This window comes from Pleurodeles waltl, chromosome 4_1 (genome assembly GCF_031143425.1).
Source record: "Pleurodeles waltl isolate 20211129_DDA chromosome 4_1, aPleWal1.hap1.20221129, whole genome shotgun sequence".
Taxonomy (NCBI): domain Eukaryota; kingdom Metazoa; phylum Chordata; class Amphibia; order Caudata; family Salamandridae; genus Pleurodeles; species Pleurodeles waltl.
The window spans coordinates 26,691,491-26,717,984 of NC_090442.1; the positions used below are offsets into that span (position 1 = coordinate 26,691,491).

Genomic DNA, 26,494 nt, shown 5'->3' on the forward strand with positions numbered 1-26,494 from the left:
GTACACCAGTCATCGGAAGTAACTAAACTACTATCTTGCAAGTAAGCAGACAGCCTTGCACATGCGCAGACTGCCCGAGTAACTGAAAGTGGACAGACACTGATCTCCTGCACACGTGCAGTCTGTCCCAGTCAGTCGGCAGGCGACGGACACTACTCTCCCGCACATGCGTAGACTGCCCTTGTCACCGTTGGTGGCTGAATACTGCTCCCCGCACATGCGCAGACTGCCCTTGTCACCGGAAGTGTCCGAACACGCCCCCCGCACATGCGCAGACTGCCCCAGTGATCGGCGGATGAAATGGATCCTTTGTTTGGGCCTCAAGTAAGGATGAGGCGGAACCTGTAGCAGGAGGATATGAGGAAGGGGCGGAGCCTGTAGCAGGATGACGTGACCTGTGTATCCTGGGGACGTGGTGATGCGAACAGCAATCTGCATACCCAGAAGCCTGCGCGGTGAGCACTTTCCTCAGAATCGGGGTAGAATAGTCATGTATAATGAAAGCAGTAGCTTTACTTGTGTATTGTGAGGAATTCGTAATATTTTTTCTTTTTAAATTTTGGAGGTTGCCCTACCATTATAAGGGTCTATTTTCTTCATCAAGAGAAGAGTCGGAACTCCATCGTATGTTGCGTAACCTTGCCCATCTCCGTGGCTCATGCGCACCTCGTGTGGCGATGACAACCGGATGGGATTTTTAGGAGAGTTTCTTCATGCAGGAGCTCACGAACCAGTAAAGAGAGATTTATGAGTTGGGATGTCATGGAAATGAGCGTCTAATTAATAACAATAATGTAAACGAGGCGCTCGCGCGGTCAGTGATCACCCGCGCGCTCTTCGCTTCCTCCGGAAGGAGAGCAACCGAGGGGCGGAGCAATGCAGGAAAACATCCCCCGGCAGTGACGCTGGTGCTCTATGGGCGCGTGCCGCTGGAAATAGAAATCTGCATACCCAGAAGCCATCGCGGTGAACACCCGGCTCATGGTCACGGGAAACAGACATTGGTTTAACACTGAAGGGAGGGAATGAACGTTTAAAGGCTGTTCTAATATTTAATTAGTTACAGACGTTTAAAGTCGCCCTAGCATTAGTGAGTTTTATTGTTTCACCGCCCAGCGCGCCATGTGCTGAAAACCACCAGCGTCGCGCTCGGAGCTGTCACGACGTCTGCTCTTGACGCTCCCCGTCCGAGTCTGCCCCCCCTACGTCAGAGGGGGCTTGTTCATTCAGCTGCTTTCCTAATGTTTCTCCTCGTGCGTCCGGCTCCGCTCCCCGAGCGCGGTGTTGCGCATGCGCGAGCGTCACAGATCCAAGCGAGGTGTTTAACCCCTTCGCTGCCAGGCCTTTCCCTCCTGTTCCAGGGATTTTTTTGTTTATTTGGGGATCTTCGCTTTTAGGCCCTCATAACTTTTTGTCCACATAAGCTACACACGCCAAATTGGAGTACTTTTTTCCCCACATCCCAGGGAATCGACAGGTACCCAGACTTTGTGGGTTCCCCTGAAGGAGACCGCTGACCGCGCTGGAAGCCTGCAAGCCTGCAACATAGTAGCAAAGACGACTACTGCAACTCTGTAATGCTGATCCTGCCGCCTTCTCGACTGTTTTCCTGCTTGTGCATGCTGTGGGGGTAGTCTGCCTCCTCTCTGCACCAGAAGCTCCGAAGAAATCTCCCGTGGGTCGACGGAATCTTCCCCCTGCAACCGCAGGCACCAAAAAGCTGCATTACCGGTCCCTTGGGTCTCCTCTCAGCACGACGAGCGAGGTCCCTCGAATCCAGCGACGCTGTCCAAGTGACCCCCACAGTCCAGTGACTCTTCAGCCCAAGTTTGGTGGAGGTAAGTCCTTGCCTCACCTCGCTGGGCTGCATTGCTGGGAACCGCAACTTTGCAGCTACTCCGGCCCCTGTGCACTTCCGCCGGAAATCCTTCGTGCACAGCCAAGCCTGGGTCCACGCCACTCTAACCTGCATTGCACGACTTTCTAAGTTGGTCTCCGGCGACGTGGGACTCCTTTGTGCAACTTCGGCGAGCACTGTTTCACGCATCCTCGTAGTGCCTGTTTCTGGCACTTCTCCGGGTGCTACCTGCTTCAGTGAGGGCTCTTTGTCTTGCTCGACGTCCCCTCTCTCTGCAGGTCCAATTTGCGACCTCCTGGTCCCTCCTGGGCCCCAGCAGCGTCCAAAAACGCCAAACGCACGATTTGCGTGTAGCAAAGCTTGTTGGCGTCCTTCCGGCGGGAAAACACTTCTGCACGACTCTCCAAGGCGAGAGGGATCCGTCCACCAAAGGGGAAGTCTCTAGCCCTTTTTTTGTCCTGCAGAAACCTCAGCTTCTTCTGTCCAGTCGAAGCTTCTTTGCACCCGCAGCTGGCATTTCCGGGGCATCTGCCCATCTCCGACTTGCTTGTGACTTTTGGACTTGGTCCCCTTGTTCCACAGGTACCCTAGATTGGAAATCCACAGTTGTTGCATTGCTGGTTTGTGTCTTTCCTGCATTATTCCTCTAACACGACTCTTTTGTCCTTAGGGGAACTTTAGTGCACTTTGCACTCACTTTTCAGGGTCTTGGGGAGGGTTATTTTTCTAACTCTCACTATTTTCTAATAGTCCCAGCGACCCTCTACAAGGTCACATAGGTTTGGGGTCCATTCGTGGTTCGCATTCCACTTTTGGAGTATATGGTTTGTGTTGACCCTATCCCTATGTTTCCCCATTGCATCCTATTGTAACCATACATTGTTTGCACTGTTTTCTAAGACTATACTGCATATTTTTGCTATTGTGTATATATATCTTGTGTATATTTCCTATCCTCTCACTGAGGGTACACTCTAAGATACTTTGGCATATTGTCATAAAAATAAAGTACCTTTATTTTTAGTATAACTGTGTATTGTGTTTTCTTATGATATTGTGCATATGACACTAAGTGGTACTGTAGTAGCTTCACACGTCTCCTAGTTCAGCCTAAGCTGCTCTGCTAAGCTACCATTATCTATCAGCCTAAGCTGCTAGACACCCTATACACTAATAAGGGATAACTGGGCCTGGTGCAAGGTGCAAGTACCCCTTGGTATTCACTACAAGCCAGTCCAGCCTCCTACATTGGTTGTGCAGTGGTGGGATAAGTGCTTGAGACTACTTACCACTCTTGTCATTGTACTTTTCATAAGAGAAAAATATACAAAACAAGGTCAGTGTATATACACATAGCCAAAAAGTTTTGCATTTCCTCTTTTCACTCTTTTCTAAGTGCTGAAAAGTACTTCTAAACTTTCAAAAAGTTCTTAAAAGTTTAAACAGTTTTTTCTGTCTTTCCAAAAAGTTCTGAAAACTTTTTTCTCTTTTTCTATCACTTTAACTCTCTCTAAAAAATGTCTGTCACAGGAAAAAATGTTGAACTGTCCAAACTTGCATATGATCACCTTAGCTGGAAAGGAGCAAGGAGTCTCTGCATAGAGAGAGGTTTGAGTGTAGGGAAGAATCCTTCCTTAGAACTGTTAATTAACATGCTTAGAGTACAGGATAAGGCCATAAGTGCCCAATCTGTAGAAAAAGTAGCTAATGGTTCTAAATCTGATCCAGGGACTCCCCAAGGAAAAGATTCAGGAAAGAAACTTCTCAGCCTGCCCATTACTAGACTGTCTAGCATAGTTGGTACAGAGGTTGAATCACACCATACTGATGGTGTGCTCTCACATTATACTGGTAGCCAAGCTGTTAGGGTGCCCTCTGTAAGGGACAGGTCTCCTTCTGTTCATTCCCATCATACCTCTGTATCTAGAAATGTCCCTCCCACCCACCCTGATGACAGATTGTTAGAAAGGGAGCTCAATAGATTGAGAGTGGAACAAACCAGACTGAAGCTCAAGAAGCAACAGCTGGAGTTGGATAGACAGTCTTTAGAATTAGAGAAGGAAAGACAGAAGTTGGGTTTAGATACCCATGGTGGCAGCAGCAGTATTCCCCATAGTCATCCTGCAAAAGAGCATGATTCCAGGAATCTGCACAAGATAGTTCCCCCTTATAAGGAGGGGGATGACATTAACAAGTGGTTTGCTGCACTTGAGAGGGCCTGTGCTGTACAGGATGTCCCTCAAAAGCAGTGGGCTGCTATCCTATGGCTATCATTTAGTGGAAAAGGTAGGGATAGGCTCCTTACTGTAAAAGAAAATGATGCTAATAATTTCCAAGTTCTTAAGAATGCACTCCTGGATGGTTATGGCTTAACCACTGAACAGTACAGGATAAAGTTCAGAGAGACCAAAAAGGAGTCTTCACAAGACTGGGTTGATTTCATTGACCAGGCAGTGAAGGCCTTGGAGGGGTGGTTACATGGCAGTAAAGTTACTGATTATGACAGCCTGTATAACTTAATCCTGAGAGAGCATATTCTTAATAATTGTGTGTCTGATTTGTTGCACCAGTACTTGGTGGACTCTGATCTGACCTCTCCCCAAGAATTGGGAAAGAAGGCAGACAAATGGGTCAGAACAAGAGTGAACAGAAAAGTTCATACAGGGGGTGACAAAGATGGCAACAAAAAGAAGGATGGTAAGTCTTCTGACAAGGGTGGGGACAAATCTAAAAATGAGTCTTCATCAGGCCCACAAAAACACTCTGGTGGGGGTGGTGGGTCCAAATCCTCCTTTAATCAGAACAAGGAAAAGAAACCATGGTGCTATTTATGTAAAATAAAAGGCCATTGGACAACAGATCCCAGTTGTCCAAAGAAAGGCACCACAGCTCCTACCACTACAACCCCTACTGCTACACCTAGTGTCCCTACTAATAGCAGTGGTGGTGGGAGCAAACCTACTAATAGCCAATCCAAGGGAGTAGCTGGGCTCACTTTTGGTAATTTAGTTGGGGTTGGTCTGATTAGGGAGACCACAGAGGCTACTTTAGTCTCTGAAGGGGCTATTGATTTAGACACTTTGGTTGCTTGCCCCCATAACTTGGAGAAGTACAAGCAACTAACCCTAATAAATGGTGTTGAGGTCCAGGCCTACAGGGACACAGGTGCCAGTGTCACAATGGTGATTGAGAAACTGGTGCACCCTGAACAACACATACTTGGACACCAGTACCAAGTAACCGATGCTCACAACATAACACAAAGCCACCCCATGGCTGTTGTAAATCTCAACTGGGGGGGGTAACTGGTCCAAAGAAAGTTGTGGTAGCTTCAGATTTACCTGTAGACTGTCTATTAGGGAATGATTTGGAGACATCAGCTTGGTCAGATGTGGAGTTGGAGGCCCATGCAGCAACGCTGGGCATCCCAGGGCATATTTTTGCTTTGACAAGGGCTCAGGCCAAAAAGCAAAAAGGACAGGGAAGCTTGGATCCTGGAACAATGGACCAAGTGCTCCCTAAAGCTAGGGCTAGTAGAAGCAAACCACTTCCTACTATCCCTCCCTCTACAGTGGATTCTAATTCTGAGGAAGAAGAATTCCCTCCCTGTGCAGAACCTACACCAGAGGAGCTGGAAGCAGACACTGCTGAGCTTTTGGATGAAGGGGGGCCTGCCAGGGAGGAGCTGAGTGTGGCACAGCAAACCTGTCCCACATTAGAGGGTCTCAGACAGCAAGCTGTCAAACAGGCTAATGAGGATGTCAGTGACTCTCACAGAGTTTACTGGGAGGACAACCTCTTGTACACTGAGCATAGGGATTCTAAACCTGGAGCTGCCAGGAGATTAGTGATTCCTCAGGAGTACAGAAAGTTCCTCCTAACACTGGCACATGACATTCCCCTAGCTGGGCACCTGGGTCAAATGAAAACTTGGGACAGATTGGTTCCATTGTTTCATTGGCCTAGGATGTCTGAGGACACAAAGGAATTTTGTAAGTCCTGTGAAACCTGTCAAGCCAGTGGCAAGACAGGTGGCACTCCAAAGGCACCCCTTATCCCACTGCCTGTGGTTGGGGTTCCCTTTGAAAGGGTAGGGGTTGACATAGTTGGCCCCCTTGACCCTCCTACTGCTTCAGGAAATAGGTTTATCTTGGTGGTAGTGGACCATGCCACAAGATATCCTGAAGCTATTCCTTTAAGGACCACTACAGCTCCTGCAGTGGCAAAGGCCCTCCTGGGAATATTTTCCAGGGTGGGCTTCCCAAAGGAAGTAGTATCAGACAGAGGAAGCAATTTCATGTCTGCATACTTAAAGGCCATGTGGAAGGAGTGTGGTGTAACTTACAAGTTCACAACACCCTATCATCCACAAACAAATGGACTGGTGGAGAGATTTAATAAAACTCTCAAAGGCATGATTATGGGACTCCCTGAAAAACTCCGCAGGAGATGGGATATCCTTCTACCATGCCTCCTTTTTGCCTACAGGGAGGTACCCCAGAAAGGAGTGGGCTTCAGCCCCTTTGAACTTCTTTTTGGACACCCTGTTAGGGGTCCACTCACACTTGTAAAGGAGGGTTGGGAACAACCTTTAAAAGCTCCTAAGCAGGATATTGTGGATTATGTACTTGGCCTCAGATCAAGGATGGCTGAGTACATGAAAAAGGCCAGTAAAAACCTTCAGGCCAGCCAAGAGCTCCAGAAGCAATGGCATGATCAGAAGGCTGTTTTGGTTCAGTACCAACCAGGGCAGAAAGTGTGGGTCTTGGAGCCTGTGGCCCCAAGAGCACTCCAAGATAAATGGAGTGGACCCCACACAATTGTTGAAAAGAAGGGTGAAGTCACCTACTTGGTTGACTTAGGCACTGCCAGGAGTCCCCTTAGGGTGCTCCATGTCAACCGCCTGAAACCCTACTATGACAGGGCTGATCTCACCCTGCTCATGGCAACTGATGAGGGACAGGAAGAAGACAGTGATCCTCTACCTGATCTCTTCTCTTCCACAGAACAAGATGCTATTGTGGAAGGTGTAGTTTTGGCTGATTGTCTTACTGCTGAGCAGAAAGATAATTGCATAAATCTCCTAGGACAATTTTCAGAACTCTTCTCCATTGTGCCAGGCACCACTTCTTGGTGTGAGCACACTATAGATACTGGAGACAGTTTACCTGTCAAAAGTAAGATCTATAGGCAGCCTGACCATGTCAGGGACTGCATAAAGCAAGAAGTTCAGAAAATGTTGGAACTAGGAGTGGTTGAGCACTCTGACAGTCCATGGGCTTCTCCTGTGGTACTGGTACCAAAACCCAATTCTAAAGATGGAAAGAAGGAAATGAGGTTTTGTGTAGACTATAGAGGTCTCAACTTGGTAACCAAAACTGATGCTCACCCTATACCCAGGGCAGATGAGCTCATAGATACACTGGCATCTGCCAAGTATCTAAGCACTTTTGATTTGACTGCAGGGTATTGGCAGATCAAATTGTCAGAAGATGCTAAACCTAAGACTGCATTTTCTACCATTGGAGGACATTACCAGTTTACTGTAATGCCTTTTGGTTTGAAAAATGCACCTGCCACTTTTCAGAGGTTGGTGAACACAGTCCTGCAAGGGCTGGAAGCTTTCAGTGCAGCATATTTGGACGATATAGCTGTCTTTAGCTCCAGCTGGGATGATCACCTGGTCCACCTATGGAAAGTTTTGGAGGCTCTGCAAAAGGCAGGCCTCACTATCAAGGCTTCAAAGTGCCAGATAGGGCAGGGTAAGGTGGTTTATCTGGGACACCTTGTTGGTGGGGAACAGATTGCACCACTTCAGGGGAAAATCCAAACTATTATTGATTGGGTTCCCCCTACCACTCAGGTGAGAGCCTTCCTAGGCCTCACTGGGTATTACAGGAGGTTCATTAAGAACTATGGCTCCATTGCAGCCCCTCTTAATGACCTCACATCCAAGAAAATGCCTAAAAAGGTATTGTGGACAGCAAGCTGTCAGAAAGCTTTTGAGGAGCTGAAGCAGGCCATGTGCTCTGCACCTGTCCTGAAAAGCCCTTGTTACTCTAAAAAATTCTATGTCCAAACTGATGCATCTGAATTAGGAGTAGGGGCAGTCCTATCACAACTTAATTCTGAGGGCCAGGATCAACCTGTTGCTTTTATTAGTAGGAGGTTGACCCCTAGAGAAAAGCGTTGGTCTGCCATTGAGAGGGAGGCCTTTGCTGTGGTCTGGGCTCTGAAGAAGTTGAGGCCATACCTGTTTGGCACTCACTTCATTGTTCAGACAGACCACAAACCTCTACTTTGGCTAAAACAAATGAAAGGTGAAAATCCTAAATTGTTGAGGTGGTCCATATCCCTACAGGGAATGGACTATACAGTGGAACATAGACCTGGGAGTAGCCACTCCAATGCAGATGGACTCTCCAGATATTTCCACTTAGACAATGAAGACTCATCAGGTAATGGCTAGTCTTATTGTCCTTCGTTTGGGGGGGAGTTGTGTAGGAAAGTACCATCTTGCCTGGCATGTTACCCCCATTTTTCACTGTATATATGTTGTTTTAGTTGTATGTGTCACTGGGACCCTGGTAACCCAGGGCCCCAGTGCTCATAAGTGTGCCTGAATGTGTTACCTGTGTAGTGACTAACTGTCTCACTGAGGCTCTGCTAATCAGAACCGCAGTGGTTATGCTCTCTCATTTCTTTCCAAATTGTCACTGACAGGCTAGTGACCATTTTTACCAATTTACATTGGCTTACTGGAACACCCTTATAATTCCCTAGTATATGGTACTCAGGTACCCAGGGTATTGGGGTTCCAGGAGATCCCTATGGGCTGCAGCATTTCTTTTGCCACCCATGGGGAGCTCTGACAATTCTTACACAGGCCTGCCACTGCATCCTGAGTGAAATAACGTCCACGTTATTTCACAGCCATTTTACACTGCACTTAAGTAACTTATAAGTCACCTATATGTCTAACCTTTACCTGGTAAAGGTTGGGTGCAAAGTTACTTAGTGTGAGGGCACCCTGGCACCAGCCAAGGTGCCCCCACATTGTTCAGAGCCAATTCACTGAACTTTGTGAGTGCGGGGACACCATTACACGCGTGCACTACATATAGGTCACTACCTATATGTAGCTTCACCATGGTAACTCCGAATATGGCCATGTAACATGTCTATGATCATGGAATTACCCCCTCTATGCCATCCTGGCATTGTTGGTACAATTCCATGATCCCAGTGGTCTGTAGCACAGACCCTGGTACTGCCAGACTGCCCTTCCTGGGGTTTCACTGCAGCTGCTGCTGCTGCCAACCCCTCAGACAGGCAGCTGCCCTCCTGGCGTCCAGCCAGGCCTGGCCCAGGAGGGCAGAACAAAGAACTTCCTCTGAGAGAGGGTGTGACACCCTCTCCCTTTGGAAAATGGTGTGAAGGCAGGGGAGGAGTAGCCTCCCCCAGCCTCTGGAAATGCTTTGTTGGGCACAGATGTGCCCAATTCTGCATAAGCCAGTCTACACCGGTTCAGGGACCCCTTAGCCCCTGCTCTGGCGCGAAACTGGACAAAGGAAAGGGGAGTGACCACTCCCCTGACCTGCACCTCCCCTGGGAGGTGTCCAGAGCTCCTCCAGTGTGCTCCAGACCTCTGCCATCTTGGAAACAGAGGTGCTGCTGGCACACTGGACTGCTCTGAGTGGCCAGTGCCACCAGGTGACGTCAGAGACTCCTGCTGATAGGCTCCTTCAGGTGTTAGTAGCCTTTCCTCTCACCTAGGTAGCCAAACCCTCTTTTCTGGCTATTTAGGGTCTCTGTCTCTGGGGAAACTTTAGATAACGAATGCATGAGCTCAGCCGAGTTCCTCTGCATCTCTCTCCTCACCTTCTGATAAGGAATCGACCGCTGACCGCGCTGGAAGCCTGCAAACCTGCAACATAGTAGCAATGACGACTACTGCAACTCTGTAACGCTGATCCTGCCGCCTTCTCGACTGTTTTCCTGCTTGTGCATGCTGTGGGGGTAGTCTGCCTCCTCTCTGCACCAGAAGCTCCGAAGAAATCTCCCGTGGGTCGACGGAATCTTCCCCCTGCAACCGCAGGCACCAAAAAGCTGCATTACCGGTCCCTTGGGTCTCCTCTCAGCACGACGAGCGAGGTCCCTCGAATCCAGCGACGCTGTCCAAGTGACCCCCACAGTCCAGTGACTCTTCAGCCCAAGTTTGGTGGAGGTAAGTCCTTGCCTCACCTCGCTGGGCTGCATTGCTGGGAACCGCGACTTTGCAGCTACTCCGGCCCCTGTGCACTTCCGGCGGAAATCCTTTGTGCACAGCCAAGCCTGGGTCCACGGCACTCTAACCTGCATTGCATGACTTTCTAAGTTGGTCTCCGGCGACGTGGGACTCCTTTGTGCAACTTCGGCGAGCACCGTTTCACACATCCTCGTAGTGCCTGTTTCTGGCACTTCTCCGGGTGCTACCTGCTTCAGTGAGGGCTCTTTGTCTTGCTCGACGTCCCCTCTCTCTGCAGGTCCAATTTGCGACCTCCTGGTCCCTCCTGGGCCCCAGCAGCGTCCAAAAACGCCAAACGCACGATTTGCGTGTAGCAAAGCTTGTTGGCGTCCTTCCGGCGGGAAAACACTTCTGCACGACTCTCCAAGGCGAGAGGGATCCGTCCACCAAAGGGGAAGTCTCTAGCCCTTTTCGTTCCTGCAGAAACCTCAGCTTCTTCTGTCCAGTCGAAGCTTCTTTGCACCCGCAGCTGGCATTTCCGGGGCATCTGCCCATCTCCGACTTGCTTGTGACTTTTGGACTTGGTCCCCTTGTTCCACAGGTACCCTAGATTGGAAATCCACAGTTGTTGCATTGCTGGTTTGTGTCTTTCCTGCATTATTCCTCTAACACGACTCTTTTGTCCTTAGGGGAACTTTAGTGCACTTTGCACTCACTTTTCAGGGTCTTGGGGAGGGTTATTTTTCTAACTCTCACTATTTTCTAATAGTCCCAGCGACCCTCTACAAGGTCACATAGGTTTGGGGTCCATTCGTGGTTCGCATTCCACTTTTGGAGTATATGGTTTGTGTTGCCCCTATCCCTATGTTTCCCCATTGCATCCTATTGTAACCATACATTGTTTGCACTGTTTTCTAAGACTATACTGCATATTTTTGCTATTGTGTATATATATCTTGTGTATATTTCCTATCCTCTCACTGAGGGTACACTCTAAGATACTTTGGCATATTGTCATAAAAATAAAGTACCTTTATTTTTAGTATAACTGTGTATTGTGTTTTCTTATGATATTGTGCATATGACACTAAGTGGTACTGTAGTAGCTTCACACGTCTCCTAGTTCAGCCTAAGCTGCTCTGCTAAGCTACCATTATCTATCAGCCTAAGCTGCTAGACACCCTATACACTAATAAGGGATAACTGGGCCTGGTGCAAGGTGCAAGTACCCCTTGGTATTCACTACAAGCCAGTCCAGCCTCCTACAAGATTGCCAAGGAATTTTGGCATTATTGCCTGAGACACAGACTAGTGGTGTTGGCGGAGTATCTTCCGGGAGATCAGAACATAGTAGCGGACTGGAACTCCAGATATCTGACGGATCCCAGCGATTGGAAATTGGATCCACAGATATTTCAACATATTGTCCAGGCTTGGGGTTCCTGCGAGATGGATCTTTTTGCGTCTCGCCTCAACAACCAAGTTCCGAAATTCTTCAGTTGGAGGCCGGATCCTCAAGCCTCGGCAACGGATGCTTTTCTACAGAATTGGAACTCGTTCCAGTGCTATGCATTCCCGCCGTTCCTATTGATACCCAGAGTCTTGGCTCAAGTGAGGAGACAGAAGGCAGAACTGATTTTAGTGACCCCGTTGTGGAGGTCTCAGCCGTGGTTCCCTATTGCCCTTCAGTTAGCATGTGCGCCTCCACTTCTAATTCCTCCTCGTCTGGACCTCTTGCTCAGTCCGGAGGGCCATCAACATCCCTTAATTGTATCAGGGACTTTAACTCTGATGGCTTGGAGGATTTCAGGACTAGATGGAAAGCCCCAGGAATTTCGCAACAGGCTGAAGGCTTTATCAAGCGAGCATGGGCAAAGAGCACCCACAAGAGATATGCTTCGGCATGGCGTAAATGGGTTAGTTGGTGCAATGGAAGAGATCTTAATCCCATGGGGTCAGGTATTGATATGATTATTAACTTTCTGGCTGAGTTAGCCTCGGCAGGTTTGGCCTATAGGACAATCAACAATTTTAGATCGGCAATTTCTTCAGGTCATCCACCTATAGAAGGTAAACAGGTAGGTGAACATCCGCTAATTTGTAAGCTGTTGAGGGGTATCAGATTTTCGAATCCTCCTCAGCCTAAGTACTCTGTACTTTGGGATGTGAATATTGTGTTAAAATTCTTGGATTCTTGGCCCAGTAACAAGTACTTATCCCGGAAACAATTGTCAGCTAAATTAACTATGTTACTATGTTTAGTCTCTTGCAAGAGAGTCTCAGATGTGAGAGCCCTAGATTTATCGGGGAGACTTTATTCTCCGGAAGGAGTAACCTTTATTATCTCCAGAAGGACCAAGAATAATTGCAGGTCAGTAACGTACCCTTGGCTTCCAGATAATTCAAAATTATGTGTGGTACAGTGTCTTAAAGATTATGAAATATCTACAGAAGAACATAGACAGGACATGAATGGGCAAGTACTAATTGCTCTTCAGAAACCTTTTAAACCAGTGCTTCGGCCACTCTTGCGAGGTGGTTAAGATGGCTTATGAATGAAGCAGGTATTGATACTAGCCATTTTGGAGCTCATTCAGTAAGAGGAGCAATGGCATCTAAGTCTTTTATGTTAGGTTCTAGTTTAACAGACATTATGAAATCTGCAGACTGATCGTCTGAAAGTACTTTTCGTAAGTTTTATTTTAAGCCTGTTTTGGATGTGGCCTCTGTTGTTATGGGTCAGCTTTGAACTAGCATAATCCGAGCCTCCGGTCCTGATATAGAATGAAAAATTTTCTAGCTTACGCGTTAAGAATTTTCAATTCTATTAAGGACACGGAGGCGAGGATTATCCCACCCTATCATGAATATGGATAATTTTGTTGATCTTAAAAAATTGTTTAATTCATTGTTACCCTCCCACGTTTTATATTGTATAATAAGATGTGAATGATTTTAAATGGTTGTTACCATTAGTTTGAAGATATTACCGGTTGGTTTTTATTATTATTTCTCAGGAACGGATCAGAAGAATTCCTGAAGTTATTTTCTCCATCCAGTTGTCTACGTTCTTGAAAAACCGACTTGATGTTCAGTCTGGTCTCCTTCGTGGGCTTCTTCCTTCCTAGATGAGACTTGATATCATCTAAAGGCTTTGAGGTCGTGTGAAAGAAATTACTGGTTTTGGTTGAAGCAAAGAAAGAGGATATGACGTACAAGGTTATGGACTTTATGGACTAAGGTCACGATGGTTGATTGGTGCATGTGACTTATACACTAGAGCACATTGGGAAATGTTGTTTTTTGTTTAAACGTGTTTTAATTGGCTGCTGTGAATTTTCAGTAAAGAAAGAGAAAGCATAATCCTCGCCTCCGTGTCCTTAATAGAATTGAAAATTCTTAACGCGTAAGCTAGAAATTTTTTCATTTTTCAATACAATTTTGGCATTTTACTGGGACATACCCCATTTTAATGTAGACAACATTTATTATTCACCAAGGGGTCATTTGTGTAGATCCTACACTGTTTTCCTACAGAAATAACAACATAAATAAAAAATAATAAAATTGACGTAAAAAAAAAAAAACTGTTTTTCTCCACGTTTTACTCTGTAACTTTTTTCTGCAAAGTTAGATTTTTGAAAGCAATATACTGTTACGTCTGCTGGACTCTTCTGGTTGCGGGGACATATTGGGCTTGTCGGTTCATCAATAACCCTAGGTACCCAGAGCCAATAAATGAGCTGCACCTTGCAATGGGGTTTCATTCTATTCCGGGCGTACATCAATTCATTTGCTGAAATATAAAGATTGAAAGATAGGATTCAAGAACACCTTTGTATTTCCAAAATGGCCACAGGATAAGGTGTTGAGAAGCAGTGGTTATTTGCACATCTCTGAATTCCGGGGTGCCTATACTAGCATGTGAATTACAGGTCATTTCTCAAATAGAGGTCTTTTTTACACACTGTCTTACATTTGGAAAGAAAAAATGTTGAATAAAACAAAGGCCAATAACACTTGTTCTTCTATTCTGTTTTCCCACAAGTCTCCTGATAAAAATGGTACCTCACTTGCGTGGGTAGGCCAAGTGCCTGCGACAGGAAACGTAACATGGACACATCACATTTTTACATTGAAATTTGACGTGTTTTTTGCAAAGTGCCTACTTGTGGATTTGGGCCCCTAGCTCATTCAGCACCTAAAAAAAAACTAGCAAACCAGGACATTTCTGAAAACTAGACACCTATGGGATTACAGAATGGGTTGGCTTGTGGGGCACTCACCATGTTCCTTTACCCAGAATCCTTTGCAAACCTCACAATTTGTCCCAAAAAAAATGTTTTCCTCTCCTTTCAGTGACAGAAAGTTCTGTAATCTGAGAGGAGACACAAATTTCCTTCCACCCAGCGTTCCCCCAAGTGTCCTGATAAAAATGGTGCTTCACTTGTGTGAGTAGGCCTTGTGTGAGTAGGCCTAGCACCTGCATATGCCCCAAAACACAACGTGGACACTTCACATTTTCCTAAAGCAAACAGAGCTGTTTTTAGCAAAGTGCCTAGCTTTGGATTTTGTCTTCAAGCTCAGCCGGCACCTAGGGAAACCTACCAAACCTGTGCATTTCCCCCAAGTCTCCCGATAAAAATGGTACCTCACTTGTGTGGGTACTCCTAGGTCTTGCGACAGAAAATGCCCCAAAACACTATCTGGACACATCTAAATTATTAAATACAAAACAACCTGTTTTGGTGGGGAGGGGGGCACCTGCGTTTTTGTTCCTGGATTCAGCAGCCATCTAGGAAAATCTACCAAACCCAGACATTTCTGAAAAATAGACACTAGAGGGAGTGCAGGGAGGTTTGACTTCCGTGGATCCTCCAATGTTTTCTTATCCAGAATCCTCAGCAAACCTCACATTTAGCTAAAAAATCTAAGGGCCGTATTTATACTCCGTTTGCGCCGAATTTGCGTCGTTTTTTTCGACGCAAATTCGACGCTAAACTAACGCCAACTAACGCCATATTTATACTATGGCGTTAGAGGCGTATAGCGCCAAAGTTCCCGGAATGTGCGTCATTTTTTAGCGTGAACCCCTTCCTTGCGTTAATGATATGCAAGGGAGGCGTTCCCGTCTAAAAAATGACTCCCAGGCCTTTACGTGGTATTTATACTCCCGGGCAAAAGAGACGCCCGGGAGTGGGCGTGGCTAAAAACGGCGCATTTGCGCCGCTTTTTAACGCCTGGGTCAGGCATGGCGTTAAGGGACAAGTGGGCTCAAAATGAGCCCAGAGTGCCCTCCCCTGCCCCCAGGTACCCCCCCTGCCACCCTTGCCCACCCCAGGAGGACACCCAAGGCTGGAGGGACCCACCCCAGGGACATTCAGGTAAGTTCAGGTAAGTATTTTTTTTTTTTTTTTAATAATTTTTTTTGGCATAGGGGGGCCTGATTTGTGCCCCCCTACATGCCACTATGCCCAATGACCATGCCCAGGGGACAGAAGTCCCCTGGGCATGGCCATTGGGCAAGGGGGCATGACTCCTATCTTTACAATGATAGGAGTCATGTTGATGGGGGATGGGCGTCGAAAATAAATGGCGCAAGTCGGGTTACGATGATTTTTTCGACGTAACCTGACTTGCCCCATTTTAAGACGCCCATGCGCCATTTTCCCCCTACGCCGGCGCTGCCTGGTGTACGTGGTTTTTCTCGCGCACACCAGGCAGCGCCGGTCTGCTTGCGCCGGCTAACGCCATTCAATAAATACGGCGCCCGCATGGCGCTTCAGAATGGCGTTAGCCGGCGCAAAACTTTTTGACGCTAAACTGCGTTAGCGCAGTTTAGCGTCAAAAAGTATAAATATGGGCCTAAATTTTCCAACATTTCTGTTTGGGATCACCCCACCGGGACAAATTTCCTACCACCCAATGTTCCCCTCAGTCTCTCGTTAAAAATGATACCTCACTTGTGTAGGTGGGCCAAGTGCCTGTGATAGGGAAGAGCCAAAAACATGTGGAAATCGAGGGGGAACCAAAGCGGGTCCAAAAAGGCAGTTTGAAAAAAAAAAAATGTTGTCTGACAAATGCAGCATAATTTTTATCGGTATAGATGAGACAATGTTGAGAGGTAGGAGGTTTGTGTATTCCTGCAGATTCCGGAAGGTTCCATCACAAAAATGTAGTAGAAATGTGTGATTCCCAGCAAAGTTGGAGGTTTGCAAGGCATTGTGGGAAAGAAAATGGTGTGGGGTGTATGCGAAGCACACTATCCTGGAATCAACTAGATGTTTAGGCCCGTATTTATACTCCGTTTGCGCCGAATTTGCGTCGTTTTTTTCGACGCAAATTCGGCGCAAAACTAACGCCATATTTATACTTTGGCGTTAGACGCGTCTAGCGCCAAAGTATGGGCAAATAGCGTCATTTTTTTGCATGAACGCCTTCCTTGCGTTAATGAGATGCAAGGAAGGCGTTCCCGTAAAAAAAAATGACGGCGACGCAAATGCGTCGTATTTATACTCCCGGGCAAAAATCACGCCCGGGAGGTGGCGGGTCAAAAAACCCCGCATTTGCGCCACTATTTAACGCCTGGGTCAGGGTAGGCGTTAAGGGGCCTGTGGGCTCAAAATGAGCCCACAGGTGCCCTCCCCTGCCCCCAGGGACCCCCCCTGCCACCCCTGCCCACCCCAGGAGGACACCCAAGGATGGAGGGACCCACCCCAGGGACATTCAGGTAAGTTCAGGTAAGTATAATTTTTTATATTTTTTTATTTTTTTTGGGTGGCATAGGGGGGCCTTATTTGTGCCCCCCTACATGCCACTATGCCCAATGACCATGCCCAGGGGACACAAGTCCCCTGGGCATGGCCATTGGGCAAGGGGGCATGACTCCTGTCTTTACTAAGACAGGAGTCATGAAATGGCGTCTGGGCGTCGTAAAAAAATGGCGCAAATCGGGTTGAGGCGATTTTTTTGCCTCAACCTGACTTGCCCCATTTTAAGACGCCCTAACGTCATTTTTTCCCAACGCCGGCGCTGCCTGGTCTACGTGGTTTTTTTCCATGCACACCAGGCAGCGCCGGTCTGCTTGCGCCGGCTAACGCCATTCCATAAATACGGCGCCCGCATGGCGCTTCAGAATGGCGTTAGACGGCGCTAAATTTTTTGACGCTAAACTGCGTTAGCGCAGTTTAGCGTCAAAAAGTATAAATATGGGCCTTAGTTTTCAGATGTGTCTAGGTGTTGTGGATGTTTCTAAATGGCAGCGTCCCAAAGTCCAAAAAGCGCAGCCCTCAACATTCCAAGTGGCACACTTTTGAGAGTTATCAAGCTCTCATGGCCCAAACGTAAAACCAAGATCCAAAATAGTTGGGGGGGTGGGGGGGGGCAGGAATGGCCTAAAAGTAATTAGGCCCCACCGGGAGTGACCCTTGACTAAGGGGTGGCTCCCCACACATAAAAAATAAAAAATAAACAAAAAAATAAGTTATCCCTGGTCTCTAGGGGTTTTCTGCCCACCCTGGGGGCAGATCGTCCTAATTATATTAGGCCGATCTGCCACCGTGGGGGCAGAAATGGCTTACAAATGTTTTGCCCCTCCTTGGGAGCGGCTCTTGCCCAAGGGGCCACTCCCCTTCTGAGTAACTATAAAAACAATAAAAATTCCCTGGTGTCTAGTGGTTTCTGCCTCCCTGTGGGCAGTAATGGCCTAAAAATAATTTGCCCCCCCAGGGGGTGACCCTTGCCTAAGGAGTCACTCCCCACATATAAAAAAATAATAAAAAAAAAATATATATAGGGGCTTATATTAGGCGGATCTGCCCCCATGGGGTTGGTGGGACTGGGCAGAAATGGCCTAAAAATATTATGGGCCCCTAGGGAGCGACCCTTGCCCAAGGGGCCGCTCCCCTTATGTGTCAGCATGCTAAAAAAATAAAATTCCCTGGTGTCTAGTGGTTTCTGCCCCCAGGTGGGGCAGAATTGGCCTAAAAATAATTTGGCTCCCGGGGAGTGACCCTTGCCTAAGGGGTTGCTCCCCACACATAAAAAAAGTAAATAAACAAAAAAATTATCCCTGGTGTCTAGGGGCTTTCTGCCCCCCGGGGGCAGATCGGCCTAATTATATTAGATCTGTCTGCCACCCGGGGCGGCAGAAATGGCCTAAAAATAATATGTACCCCTAGGGAGCGATCCTTGCCCAAGGGGCTGCTCCCCTTATTGACAGTACCTAAAAAAAAATTCCCTGGTGTCTAGTGGTCATTTCGGCTGCCCAATCGATTGCGATCGAACAGCAGAAATGCTGTGAGAGACAAGAAAGGTAAGGTCTTTCCTTTCTTGTCCCTCCCGCCCCACCTCCCGGTCGGAAGAGAAATGCAAAAGCATTTCTCTTCCGGTGTTCTAGCTGTCTGCGCATTCCCGTCTGTCTGCGCATCCCCGTCTGTCTTCGCTCCCCCTGATGTCAGAGGGTGCTCAGGAATACCGCTGCTGCCTGTATGTTTGAGCTTGTACGTCTGTCGGTGCCTCCCCAAACGTGATGTTATACAGGCATATCGCTGGATGAAATACTTATCCTTGCAAGGTCACACAATCTGTCCAATAGACGCAGAGGACATGGATGCTGCCCTAGCGCGATCTGCTCCGGCACCAGGCCAGGCCAAATTGGGCCCAGTAAAGGAAGAACGGGTTGACGCCGTCCAAGGATGCTACAATCAGCCGCATGTGGCTCGACCACCGAGACTGGAGGAAAAGAGGTACGGTAGCTGTGGTCTAGAGCACAGGATACCAGGAATATGCCCTGCCAAGGGAAAGAACTTCTCCAAATGTGATAAGCCCAACGATTTTGCAAAAGTTTTCCGAGGGAGGTGGCCCAGATCCGTGACCATGTTGGCCCGGAAGGCGGCAATAAAGAAAGTTACGCCAGACGATGGCACTGGGATGGTGGCGGTTGACGCATACCCAGGCAACAAACCATACGAGGATGATGAAGATAAGGAGATATTTGTTGTTTCGTTTGCTGACAGGTTGGACCAGAGGTAGAGACCACCCCCATGTGTACCATAAGGGTAAATGGCACGACAGTGCTCATAGACACTGGGGTGTCAGTAAACGTTATGGATGTAGAACAATACAGCAAGATATCTCCCCCACCAGAGCTCACACCATGCTGGACCAAGATATATGCCTATAGGGGCGTGGACCCGTTACCCCGGCGAGGGGCGATAGAGGTTACTGTTGGTAGTGAGCGCCGTTCGACACATGCCAAATGCCATGTGTTGGAAGGGAAGAAAGGAACCCTTCTCCGATGCCACACGGTGGAAGACCTGGAGCTAGTGTTTTTCGCCCAGCAAGTTCACGACTCCCTGGCTGAGGCGGTGCTGGCCCATTTCCCGGAGGTGTTTCAGGGGCTAGGAAAACTGAAAGGAAAGTAGTTCCAGTTACATGTTGATCCTGCAGTACGACCCATTGCCCTAAGGCACTGGCGGGTGACTTTCCACTTACGACCCCAGGTGGAGAGTGAACTACAGACAATTGAGGAGTGGGGGTCATAGAGAAGGTGACCGGCCCGACGCCCTGGGTTTCGCCACTCGTCATCGCCCCAAAGCCTAAGCAGCCTGACACCATTCGCCTGTGTGTGGACATGCGCCTTCCCAACATTGCCATAAATTGAGAACGCCACATCACACCCACCATGGATGATATTGTTGTGGATATTAACAGGGCCTAGTGGTTCTCTAAGTTGGACCTATACTCGGGATACCATCAGCGGGAGCTAACCCCAGAAAGCCGTAACGTCACCACATTCTCAAACCAGGTGGTGCTGCGACGTTACAAGTGCTTTAGCTTTGGGGGCTCTTCGGCCGTGCATATCTTCCACAATGCCATACGGGAGACACTATCCGGTTTGACCGGCGTCATTAATCGACATCTTAATTTTCTCCAACACGTTAGAGGAACATCAAAAACAGCTGAGAGCCACTCTCCAGAGGTTAGCAGAAGCAGGACTAACGTTGCACCGGAAATAATGCGCCTTGTACCACAACTCCATTGACTTTTTTTGGTTACATCTTTTCAAGGGAACTTCTGAAGGTTGACCCCAAGAAACTAGAGGCCATCCAAGGAGCAGTCTTACCTCACAACGCCACTGAAGTCAGGAGCTTCCTAGGTATGGCAACGTACTATGGGAGGTTCATCCCCAATCTGGCCACACTTTCTGAACCTCTTCGACAGCTCGCGAAGGCCAACACCCCGTGGGAGTGGGGCATAGAAGTGGACAAGGCGTTCCAAGCAGTCAAAAGTTCACTGTTGGACTCTGTGGTCATGGCATACTTCCACCCGCACAAGAAAACGGAAGTCATGGTGGACTACAGCCCCATTGGGCTCGGAGCCGTATTGCTGCAGGACAGAGCCACCAGCAGTGGACGCCAGTGGCCTATGCCAACATGGCCCTCTCGGCAACGGATGCCCGGTATGCGCAAATTGAGCTGGAAGCGCTGGCCATACGACGGGCCTGTCAGCATTTCAACTTGTATTTTTGAGGGCACAAATTTATGATGGTTACCAACCACAAACCACTGGTATCCCTCTTTGCGGGCACGGCCCGAATTGCCCCGCCAAGAATTGAAAGGTGGGCGGTGCTCCTCCAGCCCTACCGGTTTTACATTGTCTACTGGCCTGTAGTCAACAATCCTGCAGATTACTTATCACGCCATCCGTTGCGGCCACGCTCGCAGGTAGAAGAAGAGGAGGAGGATGGACGGACAGAGAGTTTCGTAAACATGATTGTGAACCTAGCATGTCCCACAGCGCTGATGGTGACGGAGATCACTGACGCCTTAATCCGAGATGCAGTCATCGGCTGAGCCAATCGGTCATGCAAATGTTTCCTTGACAAGAAGTACGATTTTGACTCTGAGGAGCGCAAGACGATGCAGTGGATTTGGAGTGTGAAGGCTGGAGCTCTCTGTGAGTCCAGAAGGTCTTCCTCTCCAGGGCCAGCGCTTAGTAATACCCCGCAGTCTACACCTTAGAGTTGTAGAATTAGCTTACCAGGGTCATCAGGGGACAGCAAAGACTGTTTGCGTGAGAAGGTGTGGTTCCCCAGGATGAACGCCATGGTAGATGACCTGATACCAACAGGTGATCCCTGTGCGATCACCGCTCGAGATCCCGTCCTTGCTCCAGTGATGACCAAACCGCCCAGCACTCAACCATGGCCCCGGGTAAGCCTGGATTTTGGTAGTTTTCCTGATGGCTGGCTGACGGCTGTCATGACTGACTTGTGCGCCCAGTTCCCGATGGTGGAACTGGTGACGTCCACGGCATTTGAGCATGTCCATCCTGTCTTGGAGAAGGTTTTCGCTCTCCTGGGTCTGCTGGAGGACATAACAATGGACAATGGTCCTCCATTTCACGGCCAGGAGTTTCAGGTTTTGTTCGCCATATCACACTGGTGAATTACCCCTCAATATCCCCAGGCAAACGGGGATGTTGAGCACTTCATGTGGACCTTGAACCCCGCTTTACGAACTGGAGTAAGTCAACAAGAGAACGCCAAGATATGCCTGAGGGCATACCGGCAGACACCCCATAGCACGACGGGGTGTGCCCCGGCAGCGTTGATGTTTCATTCGCCACCACAGGACTGCAGATACACTGATGAGCAGTGGCAACCTACTGAATTGGATATACTCAAGACGCAGGAGAAGCGAAAACAGACCAATGTCTAGGCCAGCAAGAGGAGAAGGGCGAAACATTCTGGGGCATATTTATACTCCATTTGCGCCGAATTTGCGTCGTTTTTTTCGACGCAAATTCGACGCAAAACTAACTCCATATTTATACTTTGGCGTTAGACGCGTCTAGCGCCAAAGTTCATGGAGTTAGCGTCATTTTTTGGCGTGAACACCTTCCTTGCTTTAATGAGATGCAAGGTAGGCGTTCCCGTCTAAAAAAATGACTCCCAGGCATGTGCGTGGTATTTATACTCCCGGGCAAAAATGACTCCCGGGAGTGGGCGGGGCAAAAAACCCTGCATCTGCGCCGGATTTTAACGCCTGGGTCAGGGCAGGTGTTAAGGGACCTGTGGGCTCAGAATGAGCCCAGAGGTGCCCTCCCCTGCCCCCAGGGACACCCCCTGCCACCCCTGCCCACCCCAGGAGAACACCCAAGGATGGAGGGACCCACCCCAGGGACATTAAGGTAAGTTCAGGTAAGTATTTTTTTTTTTTTTTTTGTGGCATAGGGGGCCTGAATTGTGCCCCCCTACATGCCACTATGCCCAATGACCATGCCCAGGGGACATAAGTGCCCTGGGCATGACCATTGGGCAAGGGGGCATGACTCCTGTCTTTGCTTAGACAGGAGTCATGTTAATGGGGGTTGGGCGTCGTAAAAAAATGGCGCAAATCGGGTTAAGGCGATTTTTTTGCCTCAGCCTGACTTGCCCCATTTTTGGACGCCCATACTCCATTTTCCCCCTACGCCGGCGCTGCCTGGTGTACGTCGTTTTTTTTCACGCACACCAGGCAGCGCCGGTCGGCTAACGCCGGCTAACGCCATTCAATAAATACGGCGCCCGCATTGGCGCTTCAGAATGGCGTTAGACAGCGCTAAATTTTTTGACGCAAAACTGTGTTAGCGCAGTTTTGCATCAAAAAGTATAAATATGGCACTCTGACCTAAAAGTGGGGGAATCCGTCATTCTGAAGGATCGCCACCCAGGTTGGAAGTTCCGTACCCCTTTTGAACCTGACATCTAGATAGTCGAGAAGAACGCTGGGACCATCGCTGCTGCCACAAAAGTGGGGCGTCAGGTGACCCGGAATGTGTTGTGGTTCTGGAGGGTGGAGCCTCGGGATGGCGATTCAGGAGCTGACCCGCTGGAGGAGAGTGGCGAAGAGCTTGAAGGAGGCTACGTTTCACAGCCAAGTTCTCCAGATAAATGCTGACCAGGAAGTGACGGAGGTCCCAGCAGAGATCTCGAAGGGTCCTGTTCCCCATTTCGGGGACCCGCACGAGGGCGGAAGCAGAGCGGGAGAAGTGAAAGGTACCACCTGCTGCCCAACCCTGAACCCAGCCAAAGTCTTAAGAGACTTCATGTGTTTAAAAGAAAAGTGACTGGTGTGCGTGTACAGCCAATAACTCCTGCTGTTATCTTCTTTTCCTTTCTCTCTCTTTTCTTTTGTATCCCTGGTTGTTATTGTTATTCATATGCCTTGTTCGAGGGTGAATGTTTTTGTAGTAGTTCACTAAAACATTGGGGGGAAGTAGACAATCACCGGGGCTCTCCCCTACATTGTTGCCTGCTCTGTGACACCATACGTTGTCCGGGGCGGAGGTTATAAAATAAAGAGGTGCCCGGCCTGCGCGGTATTGGCGCACTAGTTAACTGTACAGCTTGCTGCAACGAGGTTTTGTTCCCCCATTAGGCCGTACAGTCCACAGTCAGCGCAACGCACCCAGCCATGCTACAGTAACTAGAACCTCCGCCCCGCCATGCAGTTATGTCATCGAACATTTTCCTACAAATGTTATGGCCACACATCAATTTTGTTATAACAGATGTAATGAGTGCTGTAATATATGGGTTAATTATCAGTGCACGGCGAGTGCACAAGTTATATTTAACCTCTATCATATTATTTTACTTTTAGCCCTGCGGAAGTGGTGGTCTCCAGGGTGTGGGGGCTAGGCGCAGCCCTTGCATAGTTACTAAGCTTAGCCCTGGGGAGGTGGTGGTCTCTGGGGCTTCTAAAAGCACTAGTAAGGGGGATCCTGTGTGCCCCCATCCTATTTTTAAGCCATAATGCCCTGAGGACCTGGCCAACCCTGGGGCAAAATAACTGTGAAACTTGGGAGACCATTTTTTTAAACCTCTGCAAAATCCACAGATCCAGCCGCAGATTTTGCAGAGATTTAAAAACAAAATACCTGGACCAAAGCTAGTGTGTTAGACTATACATATCCCGTTACATTTTCTTTTTATGTTTTTATTGGGACTCTGGGAAGCTGAATTCCACAGGTGCCTGGAAGAATGTATGGGATTTAGGAGTGTACGTACGTCTGATGTCTTAGGGGTCACCTCCTCTCCATTCTTAGGTCTGCACTACCCACAGTGCATTTACTGCCTCTGCAATATATACAGCTTACCTTTTGGGGTTTGTAGCCTATTCATTGCTTGCTGTTGGACCGGATGCAAAAACGACAAGGTGATGGATGGAATGCTTGAATTAACCCCGGCCCATGGAAATTGCTCGGGCAGCATCCCATTACAGCATCCCATTACAACATTTCTTTTGCCCACCATGCCACCATATCACCCCAGTTTGGAACCTGCCATATGCAAAGCAGTTTTTACCCTACTGCTCAAGGAACAGTCCAGCCTGAAATGCCAGGCCAGATCCTCCCTGGACCATAAACAAGCATTCTGGGACCGTTTTTAGGGTATCACCACCTATGGGCCAGGCTAGCTTGAATTCAGTGGCACAGTGACCACAGGATAAACATCTGGGCATAAGCTTCCTACGTAGGGCAACACCACACCACTCCACTTTACACTACTCCTCCCTACAACACTCTACATCACTTCACTCTGCTCCACTCTATGCCTTTCTACTCCATGTAAGCCTCACTTCATACCGTGCTACTCCACTCCAAGACACTCCACTGTAAGACTTTCTATGACACGGCTCGCCACTCCACTCCACACCGCTACACTCCATTCTACCCCACTCCACTCCAATTCAATACAACCCAATCTACCCCACTCCACTGCACTACAATCTATGCCACTCCACTCAAACCTTCCATTTCAATCTACCATACTCTAAATTACCCAATCTACTCTGCTCCAGTGTATCACACTCCATGTTAACCTACCCCCACTCTACTTCACTCCAATCCACCCCACTGTACTCCACTACAGTTTAGCCCACTCCACTCTAATCCCCTTTACCACTCTGTATTTAACCCCAATCTACCCCACTTCACTCCAATCAATCCCACTAACAATGTACCACACACCACTGCAATCTAACCCACTCCACCCCAATCTACGGCATTACAGTCTAGTGCAGTATACTCCACTACAATCTACTTCACCTCGATCTACTCCACTATACCCCATTCTTCTCCACTCCAACCTACACTATTCCACTATAATCTAACCCACTTCAAACTACTCCACTCCAATCTACTCCAGTATACCCCAATCCACTATTCCCCAATTCACCCCATTCCAGTGTATCTCAGTCCACTCTACTACAGCCTACCCGGATATACCTCAATCCTATCTACCGCAATCAACACAGACTTACTCCTTTGAGACGTGCATCAGCTGCAAGGTGCTTCATTTGCATCTATCTTTACTTATATAGCTGAACTGTTGTCTGAATGTATCAATGCTCATGCTGTATGACAGTTTATTCACACCTCATGATAGTATATTTCATTAGTGTGTATCTCACTCTTGCAGGGATGCATTTCTTGCACTTACCTTGTTGGAGACTCAATAGTAGCCAAGCCTGGTTTGTGTTTATGTAACTTTCTTCACATAGAGAGGTAGGCCTCTTTTTGCCCTTGGTTGTGTGACCTTAGCTGTTCTTGCTAGTCCAGTTGATGCCTTGTTATTTATTGTTTAGCAGGGCTCCTTCTCTGCCCCACCATCTCCTACCACCGTTTTTGGTCTGCAGTTGCCCTTTTCATTGCTCAACTCTGCCCCTAGGCACTGTCATTCGATGCTTGTTGTCGGTTATGTCTTGGCTGGTGGGTCTGTGTGTTTCTTTTGCACTCTTTGCATTTTATTTTGCCCTTTTATTGTTGTCCTGCTGCTGTTGCATTGACTTAATAGTGTCTTATTCAAATTCCAACATGTAGTCCTCTTTTGTACTTGGTGTACTCCTCTGTGTCTATGGCCGGAATATTGCTATTCATCTTTTTCTCATAAGTCCATGTATATCTGTGGGTTCCAGTATGGCTCCACTCCACTCAATGCAACTGCAAGCCACACAGTGCCACTTCACTATACTCAGTGCCTCACCACTTCACACCTCACACCACATAATATGACTACACTCCATGCCACTATACTCCAAGCCACACAATGCCACCCTACACCACACAATTACACCGCTCTTAATACCACACCACACAATACCAACTCCACTCCACTAGCACTAAGCCACTCTACCCTACACCATTGATCTTCAAACTTTTTAACCCCAGGCCCACACACACACATACACCCACACAGACACACACACCCACACCAATTTTTTCACAATTATTCTATTAAATGTGCAATGTTTAAACTTTTTTAAATATTGCAGATAACTTGTGTTACAGTTATAAAAAATGCAATCAAATACATGATGCCAACCATACTATTCTGGTCAGGCATGTACTGCTCATTTTCT

General features: G+C 48.0%; 1 long non-coding RNA gene across 1 annotated transcript; it reads left to right on the plus strand.

The window, feature by feature from the left end:
- The first annotated feature begins 255 nt into the window (after positions 1-255).
- LOC138287293 (uncharacterized) lies at positions 256-13,448 on the plus strand. Its single transcript, XR_011202189.1, has 2 exons — positions 256-455; positions 13,103-13,448. It is a non-coding gene; the product is annotated as an uncharacterized lncRNA (long non-coding RNA).
- The last annotated feature ends 13,046 nt before the right edge of the window (positions 13,449-26,494 follow it).